The 24,709-nt window shown below is 38.6% G+C and overlaps 1 protein-coding gene and 1 pseudogene across 1 annotated transcript in view; both read left to right on the top strand.

Annotated features, from left to right (window-relative positions):
- GRAMD1C (GRAM domain containing 1C) overlaps positions 1-24,709 on the top strand; it is a 90,933-nt gene that overhangs the window by 15,066 nt on the left and 51,158 nt on the right. Inside the window, 1 exon segment of the mRNA XM_052641117.1 lies at positions 1,074-1,156. The gene's annotated coding sequence lies outside the window, so the exon portion shown is untranslated.
- LOC128048678 (elongation factor 1-alpha 1-like) lies at positions 8,867-10,219 on the top strand (annotated as a pseudogene).

Raw genomic sequence — 24,709 nt, forward strand, 5'->3', positions numbered from 1 at the left:
TCTGAAGCCTGAACAAGACTTCCTCCATGGTAATTTCCCTGATACCAGGAGTGTGTGGATAGTTTGGGATTTCTCCAATCTCTCTTGCACACGCTTGTAGCCCTTGTTTATCTAGGATTACATGAAGAGTGTATTAAGTTCATCTGTGGCTGCCTCTCCTCTACAATCTCTCTGTTAAGTCCCCTACTAATCTGACAGTCTGCTTGTCCTTGTACTGATAGAGATTTCAACCTCACACTTGCTTGGATGGCTTCAGAAATTTTCCCTTCACTCCTGGGATGCTGCTGCTGCTAAGTCGCTTCAGTCGTGTCCGACTCTGTGCGACCACCAGGCTCCCCCGTCCCTGGGATCCTCCAGGGGAGAATACTGGAGTGGGCTGTCATTTCCTTCAATGCATGAAAGTGAAAAGTGAAACTGGAGTCACTCAGTCGTGTCCGACTCTTCGCAACCCCGTGGACTGCAGCCCTCCGGGCTCCTCCGTCCATGGGATTTTTCGGGCAAGAGTACTGGAGTGGAGTGCCATTGCCTCCTGGGATAGGTTTTTTGTTCTCCACTCTGAATCAACTCAGCCCTGCTCTGTCCGCCTCACTGCTAGTTTTCATGGCCTGTTCCACCTTTGCAGAACTGCTACACTGACCTAACTTGTGGGGAAGAATGAGTAATGGGAGCAGGCCCAGGAAAGAATGCCACAGACTTCTGATGTTCATACCCAGATTCAGTAATTTTCCTGATGAAATACTTCTCATTTTATTGTATGCCTGTGGTCAATTTCCAGTCAATTGAGATGATTATTTTTGACAGTTCCCCCCCCCCCCCCCCCAGCTATATGTTTGATTTTGCAGAATAGTTGCCAAAGTTCTCACTCCATCATCCTGGAAGCATCCTTGGCTTCCTTTTGGTGTTTTTTTTGAAATGTTGATTTTATGTGGTTTTTCATATAAAGACATACAGAATAATGCACAAAAAGGGTATGATTTTAAAGTCCATTTAAATTTTATTTTCTAAGATACTACAATTCAGCTCATTTAGTGATGATTATAATTAAACAGAAAAATAATTTTTTATTGTTGCAGATTTCAAGTTCCACCTATAAAGACAGGAATGAAGAGTAAAAGACAGTTCTCATATCTGCCTGATACAGAGAAGCTGATAGCAGGTAAAAAATAAACAAAGTCAAGAAGGTACAAAAACTCTTTTACTACCTCATCAAAATAGAGTTGATGAGTGATAATATTAATAGAATATTTAAGCCTTTATGCTCAGCAGAAACTTTTTCAAGATACACAGCCTCTTATCATCTGTCATCAGATGATAAAATAAAGTTGTATAGTTATGTGGGTCATTGACACTGTATCTGGATAGTACAATTATAGGTGGTTTTAGATTTCTACTTTGTAAATGTCTGTATATTCCAAGTTTTATACAATGAACAGGTTTATTATAGCAGTGAGGAAAAATACAAAAATTGTAAATTTTTTAAAAAGCACATATATATACTGACAAATATGGGCAAAATATTAACCAAAATTACATACCTATACAAATTAACCAGAGACCCATCCAAAGGACCATCCCTCTAGATGGGTCCATCCTAAAGGAAATCAGTCCTGAAAATTTATTGCAAGGACTGATGCTGAAGCTGAAACTCCAATACTTTGGCCACCTGATATGAAGAAATGACTCCTTGGAAAAGACCCTGATGCTGGGAAAGATTGAAGGCAGGAGGAGAAGGACGAGAGGATGAGACAGTTGGGTGGCATCACCAATTCTATGGACATGAGTTTGAACAAGCTTCGGGACTTGGTGATGGACATGGAGGCCTGGTGTGCTGCAGTTCATGGGGTCACAAAGAGTCAGCCTGGTGTGCTGCAGTTCATGGGGTCACAAAGAGTCAGCCATGACTGAGAGACTGAACTGAACTGAACTGATACAAATTAAAATATAGAATTGGGATCATTCTGTACAAATGACTTTAACTTCTTAGATTTAACCACATATTGGATCACTGTTTTCTGAAACAGAGAACCTTTAACCTTTAATTTTAAAAAATGACTCACTGACATTTCAAATCCACAGTTTCACACTTTTATAGGTTAGTTCAGTTAATATTTCTTAGTACTTAGTCTGTGCCAAAGACCATGATGTTTCTGAAGAACTTGGAGTCCAGTGGAAAAACATCATATATAAACAAATCACTATGATTCAGGTTATATGAACAGTTTTAGCAAGCTACAGAAATATTATCTGGAAATAAAGATTTAGTGTGCACCACAGTTTCCTAACTGATCTCTCTCCTAGTCTTACATGGCTTCATTCCATTCAGGGCTATAGGTATAGTGGTTTTTCTAAGATGCACATCTGATCAGTTTAAAACCCTTTATGAATGGTATTCCAGTGACCTTAGAATAAAGTTGACTGCCTTTCTATGTGGCCTTTTGTATATGTTAATTATCCTCTCATCTCTCTTTATCAAGTTCCCTTCAATCCCTAGTCTTTTTTGAAGTCAGTTTTCCTTATATATGTCATTTCCTTTTGTTTTGGGGCTTTTTTACTTCATTTTACCTAGAATTGTTTTCCCTCTTCTATACCTGGTTGTCTATTTTTTATATATTTTAAAATATATATAAATGTATTATGTCTATTTGCATATATATTTTGTTTATATTTCTCATTTAGGCATGCCTTTACTGTAAGTTTGACTGGGCTGGTACAGCTCTTATATTCATCTACTGCTTACCAGAGTTACAGTAGTAGTAGTAGTTAAAATGTGGAAATACTGAGCCCCCACCAAGTGACTCCTCATACCTTAGCTCTCCTGGCTTCTCTTGTAGGATTCCCAGGGCCTTTGCATAATCCAGCAATGAAAGGTTTTATATCTGATAGAGAAAGGTCCTGATCCAGCACTGTGGTTGGTGACCAGTGTTATTATTGTAACTATCACCTCTGGATAGATACCTCTAGTATGTACTCTTGTATTGTCCTTCACAATCCTCAGAGTCCCTTGGACTGCAAGGAGATCAAACCAGTCAATCCTAAAGGAAATCAGTCCTGAATATTCATTGGAAGAACTGATGCTGAAGCTGAAACTCCAATACTTTGGCCACCTGATGGGAAGAACTCACTCACTGGAAATGACCCTGATGCTGGGAAAGATCAAGGCAGGAGGGGAAGGGGACAACAGAGGATGAGATGGTTGGATGGCATCACTGACTCGATGGACATGAGTTTGAGCAAGCTCCAGGAGTTGGTGATGGACAGGGAAGCCTGGTGTGCTGCAGTCCATGGGATCACAAAGAGTCGGATACAACTGAGCGACTGAACTGAACTGTTTATATTATTGGGCTTCCCAGGTGGCACAAGTGGTAAAGAACCCACCTGCTAATGCAGGAGACATAAGAGGTTAAATCCCTGGGTCGGGAAGAAACCCTGGAGGAGGGCCCAGCAACCCACTCCAGTATTCTTGCCTGGAGAATTCTATGGATAGAGGAGCCTGGTGAGCTACAGCCCATGGGGTCACAAAGAGTTGGACATGACTGTGATTACACTTTCACTTTTATCTATATTATTTGCTTTTGTAACTCTAGTACAAAGGTCAGTATTTGACATATAATAATGGGTACTCAGTGATTGAATGGATGGTTGATGGACAGAGAAATGAGTGAGTAAATGAATTATCAGTGTCACTTAAAATCAGCAGAATAGATGAGCTCAACCACGGATAACATTGAGTTAAGGTAACACTAACAAAAGAATCATGGCATCGGTAGAAGAAAATCCAGTAAAACTCAAATTTAGAAGGAAAGGTCAAATAATGTGTGAAGATCCAGAAGAAAGTAGTATCACAGTATTTTGGGGTATAAAGAGTTGTTAAGAATCATAATAGTTTAACAGTGTGAAATACAGTTGAACTAAGTGAAAATAACAATTTGTGAAGTTGATCTAAAGTAACTATATAGAAGAAATGTACAGTGTTAAATGAACATTTTAAAAAATGAAAAGAAAGTAGAATCAATAACTAAGGTTATACCTAATAAATCTATAAAAGAAGAGGAAATTAAACCTAAAGCTACCAAAGGGAAAGAAATGATAAAGACTAGAGCATAAATTAAGGAAATTGAAAACAGAGGAAAAAGTAGAGAAAATCAATGAAGCCAAAGCTGGTTCTCTGAAAAAATTGATAAAATTGATATGCTGAGAATCTGGTTAACCAAGAGAAATGATAGGTGACATGTATTACCAATATCAGCAGTGGAGAGGGTTCATCACTGCTGATCCCCTGAATATTAAAAGGATAATAAAGAAATACTATGAACAACTCTATGCCCATAATGCTGTAATTTAGATAAAATAGACCAATTTCTTGAAAAACACAAACTACCAAACCTCACACAAGAAGAAACATATAGCTGGAATAGCTCTATACCTATTAAAGAAATTGAATTTGTAGTTAAGAACCTTCCATAAAAAGAAAACTCAATGTAGACTGTCAGTGGTGAATTCTATCAACCATTTATGTAAGAAATAGTATCATTCCTTCCAGAAAGTAAGAAGGATCACTTCCCAACTCATTTTATGAGATTAGTATTACCAAAATACCAAAACCAGACAGAAACATTCTAGGAAAAGACTAATATCTGTCATGAACATAGAAATAAAGAGTTGAAACAAAATATTAGCATATGAGATTCAGCAATTTATAAAACAGATTATGGATTATGACCAAGTGAGGTTCATTCCAGGAATGCATGGCTGGTTCAGCATGTTAAAAAAAAGAAAAATCAATCAATATATTTTATCATCTTAGACCAAATATGAAAAACCATATAATCATCTCGATAGATGCAGAAAAAGTATTTGACAGAATTCAACATTCTTTCATAATAAATCTCTCAGCAGGTTAGAAATAGAACTTATTCTACTTCCTTAGAAGAAACTATGAAAAACGTCCAACTAACATTGTACTTAATGATGAGAAACTGAATGCCTTCCACCTAAAATTAGAAACTAGGTAAAAAATGTCTTCTCTCACTATTCTTACTCAACATTTTCAGCTCAGTTCTGTTCAGTCACTCAGTCATGTCCGACTCTTTGCGACCCCATGAATCGCAGCACGCCAGGCCTCCCTGTCCATCACCAACTCCCAGAGTTCACTCAAACTCATGTCCATCGAGTAGGTGATGCCATCCAGCCATCTCATCCTCCGTCATCCCCTTTTCCTCCTGCCCCTAAACCCTCCCAGCATCAGGGTCTTTCCAATGAGTCAACTCTTCACATGAGGTGGCCAAAGTACTGGAGTTTCAGCTTTAGCATCAGTCCTTCCAATGAACACCCAGAACTGATCTCCTTTAGGATGGACTGGTTGAACCACCATGCAGTCCAAGGGACTCTCAAGAGTCTTCTCCAACACCACAGTTCAAAAGCATCAATTCTTTGATGCTCAGCCTTCTTCACAGTCCAACTCTCACATCCATACATGACCACAGGAAAAACCACGGCCTTGACTAGATGGACCTTAGTTGGCAAAGTAATGTCTCTACTTTTGAATATACTATCTAGGTTGGACATAACTTTCCTTCCAAGGAGTAAGCGTCTTTTAATTTCATGGCTGCATTCACCATCTGTAGTGATTTTGGAGCCCAAAAAAATAAAGTCTGCTGCTGTTTCCACTGTTTCCCCATCTATTTCCCATGAAGTGATGGGACCAGATGCCATGATCTTCGTTTTCTGAATGTTGAGCTTTAAGCCAACTTTTTCACTCTCCTCTTTTACTTTCATCAAGAGGCTTTTTAGTTCCTCTTCACTCTCTGCCATAAGGGTGGTGTACCCAAGTAAGATGGTAGGTGCTGTGAGAGGGTGTCAGAGGGCAGACACACTGAAACCATAATCACAGTAAACTAGCCAATCTGATCACATGGACCACAGCCTTGTCTAACTCAATGAAACTAAGCCATGCCATGTGGGGCCACCCAGGACAGGTGGGTCTTGGTGGAGAGGTCTGACAGAATGTGGTCCACTGGAGAAGGGAATGGCAAACCACTTCAGTATTCTTGCCTTGAGAACCCCATGAACAGTATGAAAAGGCAAAAGGATAGGATACTGAAAGAGGAACTCCCCAGGTTGGTAGGTGCCCAATATGCTACTGGAGATCAGTGGGGAAATAACTCCAGAAAGAATGAAGGGATGAGCCAAAGCAAAAATAATACCCGGTTGTGGATGTGACTGGTGATGGAAGCAAGGTCCGATGCTGTAAAGAGCAATATTGCATAGGAGCCTGAAATGTCAGGTCCATGAATCAAGGCAAGTTGGAAGTGGTCAAACAGGAGATGGCAAGAGTGAACATCGACATTCTAGGAATCAGTGAACTAAAATGGACTGGAATGGGTGAATTTAACTCAGATGACCATTATATCTACTGCTGTGGGCAGGAATCCCTTAGAAGAAATGGAGTAGCCATCATGGTCAACAAAAGAGTCTGAAATGTAGTACGTGGATGCAGTCTCAAAAATGATAGAATAATCTCTGTTTGTTTCCAAGGCAAACCATTCAATATCACGGTAATCCAAGTCTAGGTCCCAACCAATAATGCTGAAGAAGCTGAAGTTGAACAGTTCTATGAAGACCTACAAGACCTTTTAGAACTAACATCTGCAAAAGATGTCCTTTTCATTATAGGGGACTGGAATGCAAAAGTAGGAAGTCAAGAACACCTGGGGTAACAGGCAAATTTGGCCTGGGAATACAGAATGAAGCAGGCCAAAGGCTAATAAAGTTTTGCCAAGAGAACGCACTGGTCATAGCAAACACCCTCTTCCAACAACACAAGAGAAGATTCTACACATGGACATCACCAGATGGTCGACACCGAAATCATATTGACTATATTCTTTGCAGCCAAAGATGGAGAAGCTCTATACAGTCAGCAAAAACAAGACTGGGAGCTGACTGTGGCTCAGATCATGAACTCCGTATTGCCAAATTCAGACTTAAATTGAAGAACGTAGGGAAAACCACTGCACCATTTAGGTATGACTCAATATTTTGCTAGAAGTTTAAGTGCAAAAAGTGCAGTAGACTTGAAATAAAAGGCATATACATTAGGAGAATAGGAAATAGAATCTAACTGTATTGCCAATAGACATGATTATTCATTTAGAAAATCTCAGATAATCTACAAAAATTTCTAGATTTAATGAGTGAATTTAGTGGTGTCTTGGTGGTGAAGAATCTGCCTGCCAATGAGGGAAATGCAGATTTTATCCCTGGGTCGGGAAGATCCCCTGGAGAAGGAAACGGGAACCACTCCAGTGTTCTTGCCTGGGAAATCCCATGGACAGAGGAGCTTGGCAGGCTACAGTCCATAGGGTCAGAAAAGAGTTGGACATGACTTAGCGAATAAATAGCAACATTAACAGAATTGAAAATCATTTGAAGCTAAAAGAAACATTTATATACACTAGCAGAGAACAACTGGAATTAAAATTTTAAAAATAACATTTACATCAGAACTTCCCAATAATGAAGTTCAGTTCAGTTCAGTCACTCAGTCGTGTCCGACTCTTTGCGACCTCATGAATCGCAGCACGCCAGGCCTCCCTGTCCATCACCAACTTCCGGAGTTCACTCAGACTCACGTCCATTGAGTCTGTGATGCCATCCATCTGTCTCATCCTCTGCCGTCCCCTTCTCCTCCTGCCCCCAATCCCTCCCAGCATCAGAGTCTTTTCCAATGAGTCAACTCTTCACATGAGGTGGCCAAAGAACTGGAGTTTCAGCTTTAGCATCATTCCTTCCAAAGAAATCCCAGGGCTGATCTCCTTCAGAATGGATTGGTTGGATCTCCTTGCAGTCCATGGGACTCTCAAGAGTCTTCTCCAACACCACAGTTCAAAAGCATCAATTCTTCGTATGTAGGTATAAACCTAACAAACATGTAGGCTCTATATGCTAACAAATGTAACACAGTAACAAAAGAAGTATAAATAAATGTTTACAGATTGGAAGACTCAATATTGTTGAGGTCTCAGTTCTCTCAAATGAAAAAATCCCAGAATACTTTTCCATAGATGAGGAAATAGACAAACTGATTTTAAAATTTGTATGGAAAAAACAAAGGATTTAGAATAGCCAAAATAATTCTGAAAAAGAAGAACAAAGATGGAAGACATACATTACTCAATTTCAAGGCTTACTATGAATCTGTAGTAATCAAGACAGTCTGAGATTTGCCAAGGATAGGCATTTAGATAAATGGAACAGAAAATAGCTCAGATATAAATTCATAACAAATATCGTGAACTCATTTTTGACAAAGGTGCAAATGCAGAAATAATTTAATGGAGAAAGTTAATCTTCAACAAATGGCACTGGAACAATTAGATGTCCATATGCAGAAAAATGAATGAAACTTGAAGGAAAACTCACACTATTTACAGAAATTACCTGAAAATGGATCACAGAACTAAATATAAAACTGTAGAATTTGTAGAAGAAAACATCTGGGTTTTTCTCCTAGAGGAAATCTCTGTTTGAATTTGATGATGAATCTTTAGATGTAACACCAATAGCATGATTCATACAAGAAAGAATCAATAAGTTGTACTTTATCAAAATTAAAATCTTTTGCTATGCAAAAGATACGTTTTAGAGGGTGAAAATATAAGACACAAACAGGAAGAAAATAGTTGTAAATCTCATATCTGATTAAAGAAACAAACATAACACATCTATCCACAATAGAAACTATTCTTAAAAGTTAACAGTAAGAACACAAACAACCCTATTAAAAAATAGGCAGATTAGCTTTTTCACAGCGGGTTTGCCACCAGGACACAGGTGTCATGAAAACCACCATTAAACCTAAGCAAAAATGGGAGAGGAAAAGACCCACATCAACATTGTTGTCATTGGGCACATAGACTCAGGGAAGTCTACCATGACTGGCCATCTGACCTACAAATGTAGCGGGGTCGACAAGAACAATTGAAAAGTTCGAGAAGGAGGCTGCCGAGATGGAAAAGGGCTCCTTCAAGTATGGCTGGGTCTTGGACATACTGAAAGCTGAATGTGAGCGTGGTATCACCATTGATATCTCCCTGTGGAAATTTGAGACCAGCAAGTACTATGTTACCATCATTGATGCCCCAGGACACAGAGACTTCATCAAAAACAGGCATGTCCCAGGCTGACTGTGCTGTCCTGATTGTTGCTGCTGGTGTTGGTGAATTTGAAGCCGGTATCTCCAAGAATGGGCAGACCCGTGAGCATGCCCTTCTGGCTTACACCCTGGGTGTGAAATGACTAATTGTTGGAGTTAACAAAATGGATTCCACCCTACAGCCAGAAGAGATACGAGGAAATTGTTAAGGAAGTCAGCACCTACATTAAGAAAATTGGCTACAGCCCCGACACAGTAGCTTGTGCCAATTTCTGGCTGGAATGGTGACAACATGCTGGAGCCAAGTGTTAACATGCCGGAGCCAAGTGCTAACCCGCCATGGTTCAAGGGATGGAAAGTCACTCATAAGGACGGCAATGCCAGTGGAACCACCCTGCTTGAAGCTCTGGATTGCATCCTGCCACCAACTCGCCCAACTGACAAACCGTTGTGTTTGCCCCTCCAGGATGTCTATAAAATTGGTGGTATTGGTACTGTCCCTGTGGGTCGTGTGGAGACTGGTGTTCTCAAACCTGGCATGGTGGTCACCTTTGCTCCAGTCAATGTAACACCTGAAGTGAAGTCTGTAGAAATACACTGTGAAGCACTGAGTGAAGCCCTTCCTGGGGACAGTGTGGGCTTCAATGTCAAGAACGTGTCTGTCAAAGATGTCCGTCATGGCAATGTGGCTGGTGACAGCAAAAGTGCCTCACCCATGGAAGCAGCTGGCTTCACAGCTCAGGTGATTATTTGGAACCATCCAGGCCAAGTCAGTGCTCACGTTGCTTGCAAGTTTGCTGAGCTGAAGGAGAAGATTGATCGTCGTTCTGGGAACAAGCTGGGAGATGGCCCTAAATTCTTGAAATGTGGTGATGCTGCCATTGTTGATACGGTTCCTGGCTAGTCCGTGTGTGTCGAGAGCTTCTCTGATTATCCTCCGCAGGGCCGTTTTGCTGTGCGTGACATGAGACAGTCGCTGTGGGTGTCATCAGAGCAGTGGACAAGAAGGCAGCTGGAGCTGGCAAGGTCACCAAGTCTGCCCAGAAAGCTCAGAAGGCTAAATGAATGTTATCCCCAATACCTGCCATCCCAGTATTAATCAGTGTTGGAAGAACGGTCTCAGAACTGTTTATCTCAATTGGCCATTTCAGTTTAGTAGTAAAAGACTGGTTAATGACAACAATGCATTGTAAAACCTTCAGAAGGAAAGGAGAATGTTTTTGTGGTCCATATGTTTTGTGTGTGGCAGTTTAAGTTATTTGTTTGTAAAATCAGTACTTTTTAATGAAAATGACTTGACCAAAAATCTGTCACAGAATTTGAGACCCATTAAAAAAAGTTTAATGAGAAAAAAAAAAAGGGCAGATTCTTTACCAAAGGAAACATGTGGATGGCAAATAAGCATATGAAAAATTGCACACTATCATAGGAAAATACAGATTAAAAGCACAATTAAATAAATGACATATCTAATAGAATTGCTAAAATTAAGCACTAAAACAGTGGACAACACCAAATGATGATGAGGCTGCAAAGATACAAGACTCCACTGTGTTGGAAGATGTGGGCAAGTGTGGCTGACCTCTCTACCATAGAGAGCTCACCAGTCAGTTACCTGATATTGGTCCCTGTTCTAGCTGTCACTCTTTGTGATTCTCAGTGTGGAGTCTCTCTGGAGTGGCATAGCTTCAGCCTTCTCTTGTGTATTTTTTGAGCTGAGAATTTCTCCACACTGTGGCTTATCCATTAGTGTCCACTTTCTGTCTCTTAAAATTTAATCAAAACTTCTAGTCGACCAATGTACCCATTCTGTCTACCCCTCAGCATTGCAAAAGGAACAGACCTAGACACTCATGTCAACTTAGACCAGAAGTTCCATGGACTAGGTTTGTTCACACTTCTAAATATGACTGTTGCTTTGAATGTAGTCGCTTGGGAGGACGTATACTTTTTATAGTGACGCCATTGCTCAAAACATTTTTTAATGTCTCTGATTAAATGAGTGAACAAGGTAGATTTTTTACCCTAGAAAATGTTGCACTGGAGAAATATAATTATAAACAAAATATCCTACCCACCCAGAAAACCTCTCTGCAAAAGTAAAAGAGAAAGAAAACACTTGGTTTTATTACTGAATAAGCATTAAATTAGAGTGTGATGGACATCACAAGAAATCTGCAAAAGAGGTTGTGAAGGCAGAAAGAAATCTCCTCTTTTTTATGTAGGCAGGCAGATACAGCCATTACACATATTCTAAAGATAAGTAATAACTAGCCCTCGAGTTAGAGGACTTGACAGCACCATATGTCATATCAGTTTATCCTAAATTCATCTGGTAATTGGGTCAGCTCTTTTAGCTAATTGGCTTTATCCAAAGGAAAAATAAACTCACTTCTTAAAGACAGGAGTTAGTTTGCAGCTTGAATCAAGGCACCCATGGAAATTACCCACTCAAAGAAACTAGGAGATGGGGTCTTATCATCCCTGTTGTTTGAAAGAGGTGGCTCCCAGGTCCTGGAGGAAACATCAGGGTTATAAAACTGGCAAGAGGCTAATTTTGCTTTTAAAAAGATTCATATCTCACAGGTGCAGAGAAAGAATTTACAAGGTTTCTAAGGAAAACGCTCTAAAGAGAGGAGGGGATCTCTTTCCGTTTTTTTTTCAACCAGAGAAAATTAATTTTTTCTTTTTCAGTTTGCATCTGCCCTTACAGTTTGCTCAGGTAAAAAGCAAAGGAACAACAACAACAACAAAAAAAAAACAGCAATGTAAAGTATAAAAAAATGCAAATGGTTATCTTTTGTAGTTTATGTACAAAATTATGATAGAAAGCAATCCTAAAAATGAGTCTTACTCAAGCAATATCAACTTTCTTGGACTCCCAAAGATGATTGTGAGGTAGGAGATAGATGGGCTTCAGGTTGGAAATCTATAATCAGCCGCCCTTCTGCTTTCATTTCTTGAGATAAGAGATAGGTGGGCTTCAGTTGAGAAATTTACAACTAATAGAAACAGAGTAAATAACCAGTCTTTGTCTCTTAACTCAAGGGAATAATCATGGCAAGGACAAAGAAAGGACAAAACCCTGTCTGATTAGGAAGACACTACACAGGAGCAGAAAGGCTCCTTGGAGTAAAAAGTCAGAGGTTAATTCGAGGCCATGAGTCATGCTCATGCTCATTCACTTCGAGATCCATCTTGGCTAGGGTGGGCGTGTACACCCCAGGGAGGGTCCTGACGTGTACACCCCAGGGAGGGTCCTGAGACAATTTAACCAGCTGGGACAAAGCAAGGTGATTGGCCTGAGGGAAGACCTGGAAGACTGCCCCTTTATAAAGGATTTAAACTTAACCAAAAGGCGGGACTTTCTCTCTGAAGCCAGCCCACGCACCTTTCCACATGTACTTTTCAATAAACTTTACTCTTTTCCGCCTCCTTCCCTGAATTTTTTCAGTAAACTTTTTGCTTTACTCTTCTCCGCCTCCTTGCCTGAATTCATCTTGACTAGGCAGGCAAGACTAGGGACCTTAGCCCTAACTGCTGGCTCCTGTGGCCCAGTGGTTAGGACTCCTGGTCTTGGAAACTAGGAGCCTGCTTCCAGCTACCTTTCGCTGCTGCTTGCTGCAAGCTGCCACTTACTGCTACTCGTGTCTGAAATCAATTGCTGCTAGAAAAGAATACTTCGGGATGTGTGTTTCCTGCCATTATTGCGTAAAAAACACATTCTCTTAACTCATCATCTCCCTTACAGAGCTATGCCTAAATTCTTCTGTAAAATTAAATAGTGCATCTTGTTCGTTTGAAAATGAGTGTGCGACTTATTGTGCAAGCTTACTCTGGGAGTATATAGTGCTGATTCACTCCATCTGTATTCCTGTTAACACTTTTCGCATATTTCAACTGTATCCTTTGTTATATTTTAGTTATTAAAGTAAGTCTTTAGGCGTTGGAGCCATTCACTTGGCTGAAATTGATCATGTAAAAACTAGTAAGTTGATGTTAATACATGCATCAAAGTGAGCTGTGCTGCTTGGTTAATTTACTAAACTTTATTTAAGTTTTCCAGTAACCAATGATAAAGTTATAAAAGGGGCTTCCCTAATGGCTCCGTGATAAAGAATCCATCTGCAATGCAAGAGAGGCAGGAGATGCAGGTTTGATTCCTGTGTCAGGAAGGTTCTCTCAAGGAGGAAATGGCAGCCCACTGTAGTACTATTACCTGGAAAATCCCATGGACAGAGGAGCCTGGCAGGCTACAGTCCTTGGAATCACACAGAGTTGGACACAACTGAGCACACACACACAGAGAGTTATGAGTACATAAAACAATTTTTGACAAACATAATTCAATTGTAGATGAATCAGACTGTTAATATGACTCAAGTCAGGTAGAAGATTGCCTTCTGAAGTGCCGATTAGTATTGTGGTACAGGTTTGGTAGTCAGTAGGGAAACTGGGAGGAAAAAAGGTAAAATCCCTTTGCTTTTAAAAAATTTTTTGTCCATATCTTGCCTGGGACTTATTGCTAGGAAGCCATCTTGTAAAAAAACAGCTTTAGTGAGGTAGGAGTTTATTACAATAAAACATACCTGTTTTAGAGAGATTGTTTTTAAAAACCACTGGAAAAAACCTGTCAATCTATATCAAATAGTCTTCAGTTAAAATGTTAGCATATCTTTGAATAGAGTTAATGTAAAATAGAGCTGCTGCTGCTGCTGCTGCTGCTAAGTCACTTCAGTCGTGTCCGACTCTGTGCGACCCCATAGATGGCAGCCCACCAGGCTCCCCCGTCCCTGGGATTCTCCAGGCAAGAACACGGAGTGGGTTGCCATTTCCTTCTCCAATGCATGAAAGTGAAAAGTGAAAGGGAAATCGCTCAGTCGTGTCCGACTCTTCATGACCCCATAGACTGCAGCCTACCAGGCTCCTCCCTCCATGGGGTTTTCCAGGCGAGAGTACTGGAGTGGGGTGCCATTGCCTTCTCCGGTAAAATAGAGCAGCGGTTCTCAAATTGTGGTCCACGACTAGCAACATTGACATCAGCTGGGACCTTGCTAGATGTGCAGACTCTTCCCCAAGCCCAGATGTAGTTAATCGAAAACTCGGGGAGTGGCCTGGCAATCTATTGTGATCAATCTACCAGGTATGTCTGTTTTTTTAATTAAAAAATTTTTTTTGAACTTTTTGTTTTATATTGGAGAGAATCCAACTGCAGTTCAGGAGACATGGGCTCGATCCCTGAGTTGGGAAGATCCTCTGGAGGAGGACATGGCAACCCCTCTGGTATTCTTGCCTAAGAAATCCCATGGACAGAGGAGCCTGGCAGGCTGCAGTCCATGGAGTCGCAAAAGAGTTGGATACAACTTAGCGACTAAACAACAGCCAATTAACAATGTTGTGATAGTTTTAGGAGGACAGCAAAGGGACTCATCAGTACATATACATGTATCTGTTCTCCCCACAAACTCCCTTTCCACAGACTGTCACTTCATATTGAGCAGAGTTTCCTGTGCTATACAGTAGGACTTTGTTCTACCACATATTTCTGATCTGATATTTGAGAAGAACTGAATTAATAAAATGTTTCAGTGGTTTAGATAAGAGTTTCAGAATACCTCAAGACGACCTTTAGCCCCATCCCTGTTTGAGAGATGCATACTAGTCAATGAGTAACTTAATCTGCTTAATTATTTACTAGGATTTTTTCTTTTTTGGTTTGGTGGTGTCTCAGTTCTGTTTTGCTGAAGGAAGCACTGTGAAAGACTCGAGTTCCTTTGTTAAATTTTTAGTATTTGCTTAGAAATTTAACATAAGCAAATTTAAATATCTTAGGGTTCATAATCTCAATAACTTTTTCCTAGAATTACTAGTCACTTAATATCATTTAAAAAATATATCAATGAAGCTAAATCTCCTCATAGCAGCTCTTTATATCTTATTAATAATTTGGCAATGCTATTTACATTAGCCACAGAGCCATGTCTTGATCTTAGAGGTGTGGTGTTAACTTACTGGTAGGGAGTAAGGCATTTATCAGAGCCCTCTTGATTTTGCTGGATTTTAGTGCTGAGTTAGAAAGGACCAAATTTGAAGCTAACCTTAAAATGTATAAAATTTATAGAGTCATCCCTCCCTCACCCTCATCCAACATCTAATTAGTTACCAATTCCCTATCCATGTGTGTGTGCAAAGTCGCTTCAGTCGTATCTGACTCTTGGGTGACCCTATAGACTATAGCCTGCTAGGCTCCTCTGTCCGTGGGATCCTCCAGGGACGAATACAGGAATGGGTTATCATGCCCTCCTCCAGGAGATCTTCCTGACCTAGGGACTGAACCCGTGTTTCTTGTGTCTCCTGCACTGGCAAGTGGGTTCTTTACCTCTCGTGCCATCTGGGAAGCCCCAGTCAGTACTACCCCTTAAATATCTCTGAATCTAACTACTTCTTTCTCCAGTACTGCCATCTTTTGGTCTGAGCCACCATCTTTCCCCCTGGATTTCCTAATGATTTATCTAAATCCATTCTCACAGTGTGAATTATTTGGTGTTTAATAACATACATTTGATTATGTTCCTTCCACTTGGCTTTTCATAAAGTCCACAGTCTGCCATGGCCTGTGAGACCTTACATGATCCAGCTTCTCCAGCTTCTCTAGCAAGAGATCTATCTTTGTAAAGTTGCTTAAAGGTATTGTTTCTTTCTACCACAGGGCCTTTGCACATCCTGTTCCCTCATGGTCCAGCTGACCCTTAATTGATCTTTAGATTTCAGTTTAAAAGTCACTTTTTCTGGAGAACTTCTCTCTCTATATATATATTCTCTCTGCCCCATATCCCATATCTGTATGCTCCTTGTTGTACGCTCTCAGCTTTCTCCACACTTTGGTCATTAGGCTTATTTTTCTATTTGTTTATTGTATACCTTCTCCACTAGACAGCATTCCACAAGGGCAAGTTTTATGTCTGGTAACTCTAGTGACTAGCAAAAAATATCTGGTGTGTGGTGCTCAAAGTATAGGAAGAAGGGATGAATGAATGAGTGAACTAATGAGCAAAGTGATGGCTTTCCATGGTAAAGTAGTATGAGATTTGTGAAGCTGGCACAGGTTAGGGTTACTAAGCTGTTCCTTATTTCTTGTGTATGTACATAAAGCTTGTGCTCTTCAGAGGGACGTTTTGCTGCAGGGACAACTCTACCTTTCAGAAAACTGTCTGTGTTTCTATAGCAACATCTTCAAATGGGAAACTACAGTAACACATGTTTCCATTAGATTTGCTGATATAAATAATTGCATAGACAGAAATGTGTATACAGCGCTCCTAAAAACAGTATACTTTAGATTTCAAAGTAAGTTGATATATATTTATCTATACTTGTATACATCTACATTTATTTATGTGTCATATAAGTGTGTGATATATTTTTCTTAATACATTGAGCTCCATTTGTATATATTTAATATAGTTGGGAAAGAGATTTCAGGTTGAAAAAAGCTTGAACACACCTCTTTTTGGCTGCCAAAAGCATGTCTTATGTGACAGACTGAGTTTTATTTGTGTCTCTGTGTGTTTTAACATGGAACATAAACAATTGCATGTCTTTTTAACACTTAATCCTAATATTAGATAATAGGAGCTGATGGGGGAAATTACTGAAGGAAAGAATGTCTGTTCACCATGTTTTCCTCCGAGAATGCAAACATGTGCTTATTAACTCTTTCAGGTTTTTAATCTGAATATTCTGGACCAGGTTGATGTCATACTTGATATTTTGTGTTGTGTATGTTTCTGAGAAATTTGTTTTGCAGTTTTTCATTATTTTTTTGTATGTTTAGATTTCTATTGCTTTAAAGAACATAACCTTCATAACCAAGGAGAAAGCTGCTCGACTCATCCCAAATGCTATCCAGATTGTTACAGAGGGTGAAAAGGTGAAAAACTACCTTTGCCTTATTACATAATGTGGAGAAAATTTGCCTCATACTGATCATCAGAGTTGGGAATGTAAGCAGTTCTTGGAGTTAGGAATATCTGATAGAGATACACTATATTTAATACTAGATTTCTGTATACTTAAATACTGATTGTTGATTGACTTTAAATAACTGCTCAAATTTTTTGTAGTTTATTATTTACAGAAAACTTTCTCTCATATTTTTCGTTTCTTAATTATAAGAGGTAGGTGGGATAAACCTTAGCAAAACATCCTTATTATTTTTAAATACTCTAATAGTTATATGATTGTTGTTTAGTCAATAATACCTTCACAGTATCAACTAATAAAAATGAACAGTTCTGGTGAACAGAGATTTGGTAGCATATAAGTAAGGACATAATCATTAGAATCTTTTTTTAGAATGGCAATTTGCTTTAGCTGCCATCATTTTTATAATGCACCTACAATATCCATCAGTTCTTGGTATGAAGAATCTTTCTCTGCTCACCTGGAAAATTAATTAACAGCTCTGTATGTAACTTTAGAGGCAAAATGCTGAGAAAGAAAAAGAAGGAAGGAAGGAAAAAGGAAAACATGGTAGGGGAGGAAGGAGGAGAAGGAAGGAACAAAACAGGGAAGGAAATCAAAGAGAAAAGAGGCAATAGAGCAGGGGACAGGGGAGATAAATAGATTGAACCATTATAATGATACTTTTTAATCTTGTAAAGTTTCTTTCACATGCACTTTTTGTTTTAAACAGTCTCATCATTACAAAACACTTCCAGGTACAGTACAAAGAACTTTTCCCCTGTAAACTATTTGAGAATAAGTTGTCACTCTGAAGCCTTATCATCCTAGACATCACCCCAGATAGACTAGCATGTATTTCTATCAAAGACATTCATTCTCTTACCAAACCACTGCATGACCATCAAATTCAAGAATTTAGTATTGATCGTTGTCACTGCTGAGTTCTCAAACCTGTTTCAGTTTCCTCTATTATCCCAATAATATCCTTTATAGAAAATAGACCCAGTTCAGAAATGCATATTACATTTAGTTGTCAAGGTCTTTAATTTCCGTATTCTCAACTAATCTCTTAGTCGTTCCTTGACTTTTGTGCCCTTGACACTTCTAAAGATGATATTAATGGGTAAGTTATTTTGTAGGATATCCCTCAGTTGTGTTTGTCTGGTATTTTCTTATGATTAAGTTTAAGTTTTGCAATTTTGACAGAAATAGCGCAGAAGTTCAGAGAAGACGATGGCACCCCACTCCAGTACTCTTGCCTGGAAAATCCCATGGATGGAGGAGTCTGGTAGGCTACAGTCCATGGGGTTGTGAAGAGTCGGACACGACTGAACGACTTCACTTTCACTTTTCACTTTCATGCACTAAAGAAGGAAATGGCAACCCACTCCAGTGTTCTTGCCTGGAGAATCCCAGGGACGGGGGAGCCTGGTGGGCTGCTGTCTGTGGGATCACACAGAGTCGGACATGACTGACATGACTTAGCAGCAGCAGCAGCAGAAGCACAGAAGTTATTCTCTGTTCTTTACATTGCATCCTCGCAGAGGTGGGGCTTCTTAAGTGGCGCTTGTGGTAAAGAACCTGCCTGCCAGTGCAGAAGACAAAAGAGGCATGGGTTGGATCCTTGCGCCGGGAAGATCCCCTGGAGTGGGAAAAGGCAACCCACTCTAGTATTCTTGCCTGGCAAATTCAATGGACAGAGGAGCCTAGTGGGCTATAGTCCATGGGCCACAATTGAGCAACTGAACACACACACACACACACACACACACACACATATCTTGCTGTTAATATTCTTGATATTCACTTTGATCACTTAAATAAGATGGTGTAAATAAGACTTTACTGTAAAGTTAGTCTGTTTTCCTTTGTAATTATGTTTTGTAGTAAGCTACTTTGTAAATATACAATTCCTCATCAGATTCATTCATTTATTTACTCATATCAGTGTGACCTCATAATGTCTTATTTTAGTTAATAAGTTATAATCCACTGCTATCATTATTTATTTTATTTTTTTATTTTTATTTTTTTCATTATTTATTTTAATACTCAAATTGTCCCAAGTGTGATCAGTGGGAGCCCCTCAAACTGGCTCTAGTATCCTTGTGACTGTTTTCAGCATTATTTGAGCATTTCCGTGCTTTTTAGCACAAGATGTTACAGGCTTTCCCCATCTCAGTCCTGGAATCAAGCAGGGTGTGAGAGCCCAGTAGTCCTGGCTCCCAGGCTCTTGAGTGCAGACTCGGTAGTTGTGGCCCACGGGCTTAGTTGCTCTGTGGCATGTGGGATCTCCCCAGATCAGGGGTCAAACCTGTGTCTCCTGCGTTAACAGGCAGCTTCTTTACCACTCAGCCACCAGAGAAGCCCTAAAATAGACTTATTCTTAATTGTACGATTAATATATCTGATGAGGAAAAATTATAAATTTCTCTATGGCAGAACAATCAAACTAAGTTAGAACTGAAACACACATAACACACCCCAGCACGTCCCCATTTGGGATAGGCCTCTCCCGGTGTGCAGTATACATCTGTGTTACATATTAACCAGATCTCCTGGGGCAGGAGGCTATAATCAACCTTTGAGGAGAATACACCTATTCTTCAGACACCAGTGTCGTAATTTTAAGATTAATATTTCTTTTTCCATCCCATACAGGGGTTCTCAGTGAGCTAAAGACTTGCTCTGTACATACACACTTGACCAAACATTTCTGATGAACTATATAATTTAACCTGTTAATACGATGCATGATTCTTTGTCTAACTGCATCTCTAACTGCTGACTAGTGGAACAGTCCTCAGAAATTTCTGACTGTCTCTGGGTTATAATCTTCAGTTTGGCTTGAATAAATTTCTCTTTTTTTCTTGGCTTGATGGTTAATTGAATTTTTGTCCACATATGTATATGTTGCATTATTTGACAAAATTATCAAACAGTTCTGAAACTAACATCTTCCTTCCATGCTAATCTCATTGCCTTTTTACAGGCAAACACTATTATCAGTTTGGTATATATCTTTTCAGGGCTTTCCTGGTAGCCCAGTGGTAAAGAACCTGCTGCCTTGCCAATGCAGGAGACTCAGGTTCAGTCCCTGGGTTGGGACGATTCCCTGGAGAAGGAAATGGCAACCCACTCCAGTATTCTAGCCTGGGAAATCCCATGGCAGAGGAGCCTGGCGGGCTACAGTCCATGGGATAGCATATATCTTTTCATATCTTTCCTTTGTATTTACATGTATAAATCTATATATATAAGCATATATCTTTGCTTTATTTTTAAAGTAAATGCTATCCTACATTTGTTGTCCTTCAGTTCTGTTTTCTTAAAAAAAGACTTAACATTATCTCTTGGAGTCACAGGTTAGCACATATAGATCGGCCTATCTCTGTTTATTAATGTACTGTATAATATTTTGTAGAATGGATTTACTATGGTTTCCTAGACCATTAGTTCGTTTCCATTGTTTTATTACAAACAGTACTGTGGTGAACAGCCTGACCATGCGTTCTTAAGCTCACGTGTGGCTCTTTCTCACATAGGTAATGGAATTTCAGGGTCAACATTTAAATTTTCATAATGATAACAACAACTAGCATTTGCCAAATATATAATACTTGTTATACATACTGTGTATTTTTACATTTATTTTCTCTTTGGTTCTCACAGAAATTTGCTACCATAATTATTCTTATTGTGTACATGAGGAAGCTAAAGAAAAGTGACTCCAAGTCATAGAACTAAGTGGTAGTGCCAAGATATTAACCCAGGTAGTTTAATTACAGAGATCTTGGTCCTAACTACCTCGCTATATTGATTCAGTGATCTCTTTTCCATCATCATGGGGGGAAAAACTACACTATTAAATATTTATCTTACAGTGTGCTCTATTGTATTAAGGAAAGGTTAATTGTGGTACTATTAGTTGTTTTTGTTTCTAGCATACGTTCTGTGCCCCAGCAGCTTAGAGATATCATTATCCAGAACTCCTCCCAAATTAAGGTTCCTATTATTATTATTTTGGCCTCACTGCATGGCTTCTGGGATCTCACTTCCCTGACCAGGGACTGAACCCAGGCCATGGCTGTGAAAGCCTGGAATCCTAACTGCTAGGCCACCAGGGACCTCCCTAGGTTATTAATGAAGCAAGACTTATTAATAGATTTTAAAAATTAGATATCTACCAGGTCATAAAACAAGCTTTAATAAATCCAAAAGAATTTAAATAATACAAAATGTGGTCTCTAATCACAGTGGGATGAAATTAGAATTCAGTAATAGAAGGAAATTTGGGAAACTCACAAAAAAGTGGGTATTAAGCATAATATTTGTAGAAAGCCAATGAGTGAAAGAAGAAATCACAAGGAAAATTAGAAAATACTTTGAATAAATGAAAAGAGAAACACAACATACCAAAACTTATGAGATAAAGTTTGCTAAAACAGTGCCTAAGAGGGAGATTTATAACTATAAACACCTACATTGAAAAAGAAGAGTGATCTCAAATCAATAACTTTCCACCTTAAGAAATTAGAAAAAAGAGAGGAAACTAAACACAAAGCAAATAGAAGCAAGGAAACAGTAAAGGTTAGAATAAAAATGAATGAAATAAAGAATGGAAAAATAATGTTAATTAAAAGAACCATAAATTCTTTATTTGAAAAGATCACCAAATCCTAATAAAATACTTTAAAAACTAAAAAAAAAAAAAAAAAATCACCAAAATTGACAAACCTTTAGCTAGGTTACCCAAGAAAAAAGATTAAAATTATGTTTCAGAAGTGAAAGTGGTAACATTATTACTGACCTTACAAAAGGAAATGGTTTATACTATGAACAATTGTATACCAACAAATTAATTAACCTAAACGAAATGGACAGATAACTAGAAAGTCACAAACTATTGAAACTGACTCAGTCAGAAATAGAAAATCTGAATAAACCTATAACTAGGAAAGAGATTGAATTAGTAATCAAAAATCTACCAACAGAGAAAAACTCAGGCCCAGATGGCTTCACTGATCAATCTGTCAAATGTTACAGTAGAATTAACACCAGTCTGTCACAAAACATTCCAAAAAGGAGTTCCCAACTTGCTCTGTGGAGGCAGTATTATTACCGTGATACCAAAACCAGACAAAGAACATCACAGGAAAACTACAGACCAATATTTATGTTCATTGTGTCTATGAATGTAGAAACAAAAATCCTCAAGAAAATATTAGCAAGCCAAAATCAGCAACATATAAAAAGATTATATACCATGATTTATACAAGGTTGTTCAACACATGAAAATCAATGTAATACACTATTAGTAGAATAAAGGACAAAAAACATGATCATGTCAATCAGTACAGCAAAATTTTTTGACAAAATACAACATCCTTTCATGATTTAAAAAAAAACAACAAGCTAGGGCTAGCAAGGAATTTCATTAGTTGGATAAAGTTCATAGCCACATATTTACTGGTGAAAGACTAATGATTCCCCTTTAAGGTCAGGAATAAGACAAAGGATGCCCTTTCTTACCACTTCTATCCAACCTTGTATTGAAGGTTCTAGCCAGGAAAATTATACAAGGAAAAAAAAAGTAAAAGACATCTACTTTAAAAATGAAGAAATAAAACAATCTCCATTGATAGATGATATGTTTTTGTATATATATAATCCCAAGAAAACCAATAAAAATGTGCTAGAACCAATAAATAAATTCAGCAATTGTTGGAAGAAATTAAAGGCAACTTAAGTAAAAGAAAAGAATCTCATGCTCATGGATTAGATAACTTAATATTGCTAGGATGACAATACTCCACAAGTTAATTTGCAGATTTAATACAATGCCTATCAGAATCCCAACTGGCACTTTTATAGAAATTGACAAGTGGATCCTAAAATTCACATGGAAATGTAAGTTACCCAGAATAGCAAAAACAATCTTGAAAAAGAAGAACAAAGTTGGATGAGTTAGTCTGTTAGGTCTGCCATGACAAAATGCTATCAACTGAACAGCTTAAACAACAGAAATTTATTTTCTTAGAGTTTCGGAACCCAAAGGCCCCGTCTCCAAATACCATTACATTGGGAGTTGGGGCTTCAACATATGGACACAATTCAGACTAGAGCAACCTCATTTAACTTTAATTTTCTCCTTAAAATCTCTATATCCAAGTATAGCCATATTGGGGGTTAGAGTTTCAACATGTGAATTTGGGGGAATACAATTAGTTTCTTAATGCTAGAAGACTTATACTTCTTGATTTCAATGTTTACTACAAACCAGTAATCAAGGCAGTATACCTACTGGCAAAAGTCTAGACATGCAGATCAATGGCATAGAAATGAGAATCTAGAAATCTTAAAATTATCAATCATAAATTGATTTTTGACAAGGGTGCCAAAACACTTCGGGGAGGAAAAAATAGTGCTGGATTCACCAAATGGTTTGCTGTTGTAATAACTAGATATCAACATGTGAAAGAGTGAATTTTAACCCCTACATCATATCATATACAAAAATTAACTCAAAATGGATCATAGGCTTAAATGCAGGTCTAAAAGTATAAAGTTATCAGAAGAAACTCTAGGTGTAAATACTCATGACCTTTGGATTAGACAGTGGTTTCTTAGCTATGACATCGAAAGCTCAAGTGACAAGACTTTCCTGGTGGTCCAGTGGTGAAGGCTGCACGCTTCCAATGCAGAGGGCGTGGGTTTGATCCCTGGTCAGGGAGCTAAGATCCCACATGCTGCATGGCCAAAAAGCTCAAGTGACAATAGAAAAAAATGGATAAATTCAATTTCACCAAAATTAAAAGCTTTTGTGTTTGATGGGTCCCATCATGAAAGGGAAAAGACAACTAACTCATAGATTGGGAGAGAAAATGTGCAAGTTATATATCTGAGGAGGTATTTGTATCCAGAATACATGAAGAACTCTTACAACTCAACAGGAAAAAGACAAATAGCCAAGTGAAAAATGGGCAAAGATTTTGAGTAGTAATTTCTCCAAAGAATGACCAAGTACATGCAAAGATGCTTAGGGTCATTAGCTTTTAGAGAAACATACATCAAAACTACAATGAGATATACCACTTCACACCCACTGGGATGGCTAAAATAAAAAGACAGACATTAACAAATGTTGAACACGTGGTTAAACTGGAGCCCTCATGCATTGCTGGTGGCGTTGTAAAACTTTGAAATGTTTGAAAAACAGTTTGGCAGTTCCTCAAAACATTGAATATAGAGCTACCATATGACCCAGCAATTCCATTTCTGTGTTAGTGCAAGAAAATTGAAAGCATATGGTTCACACAAAAACTTGCAATCAAATATTCATAGCATTATTCATAGTGGCCAAAAAATGGAAATGTCAACAGATGAAAGTATGCATAAAAATATACAATATTTTGTATATACAATGAGTAGAATACATTCTATTCATACAATGGAATATTATTTAGCAATAAAAAGGAGTGAAGTGTGGATACATGGTACAACATGGTAAACCTTGAAACATTATGCTATGTGAACGAAGCCAGTCCTAAATGAACACATATTGTATGATTCTATTTTTTTTTATGTGC

The sequence above is a fragment of the Budorcas taxicolor genome, chromosome 1 (assembly GCF_023091745.1).
Source record: "Budorcas taxicolor isolate Tak-1 chromosome 1, Takin1.1, whole genome shotgun sequence".
NCBI classification, from domain to species: Eukaryota; Metazoa; Chordata; class Mammalia; order Artiodactyla; family Bovidae; genus Budorcas; species Budorcas taxicolor.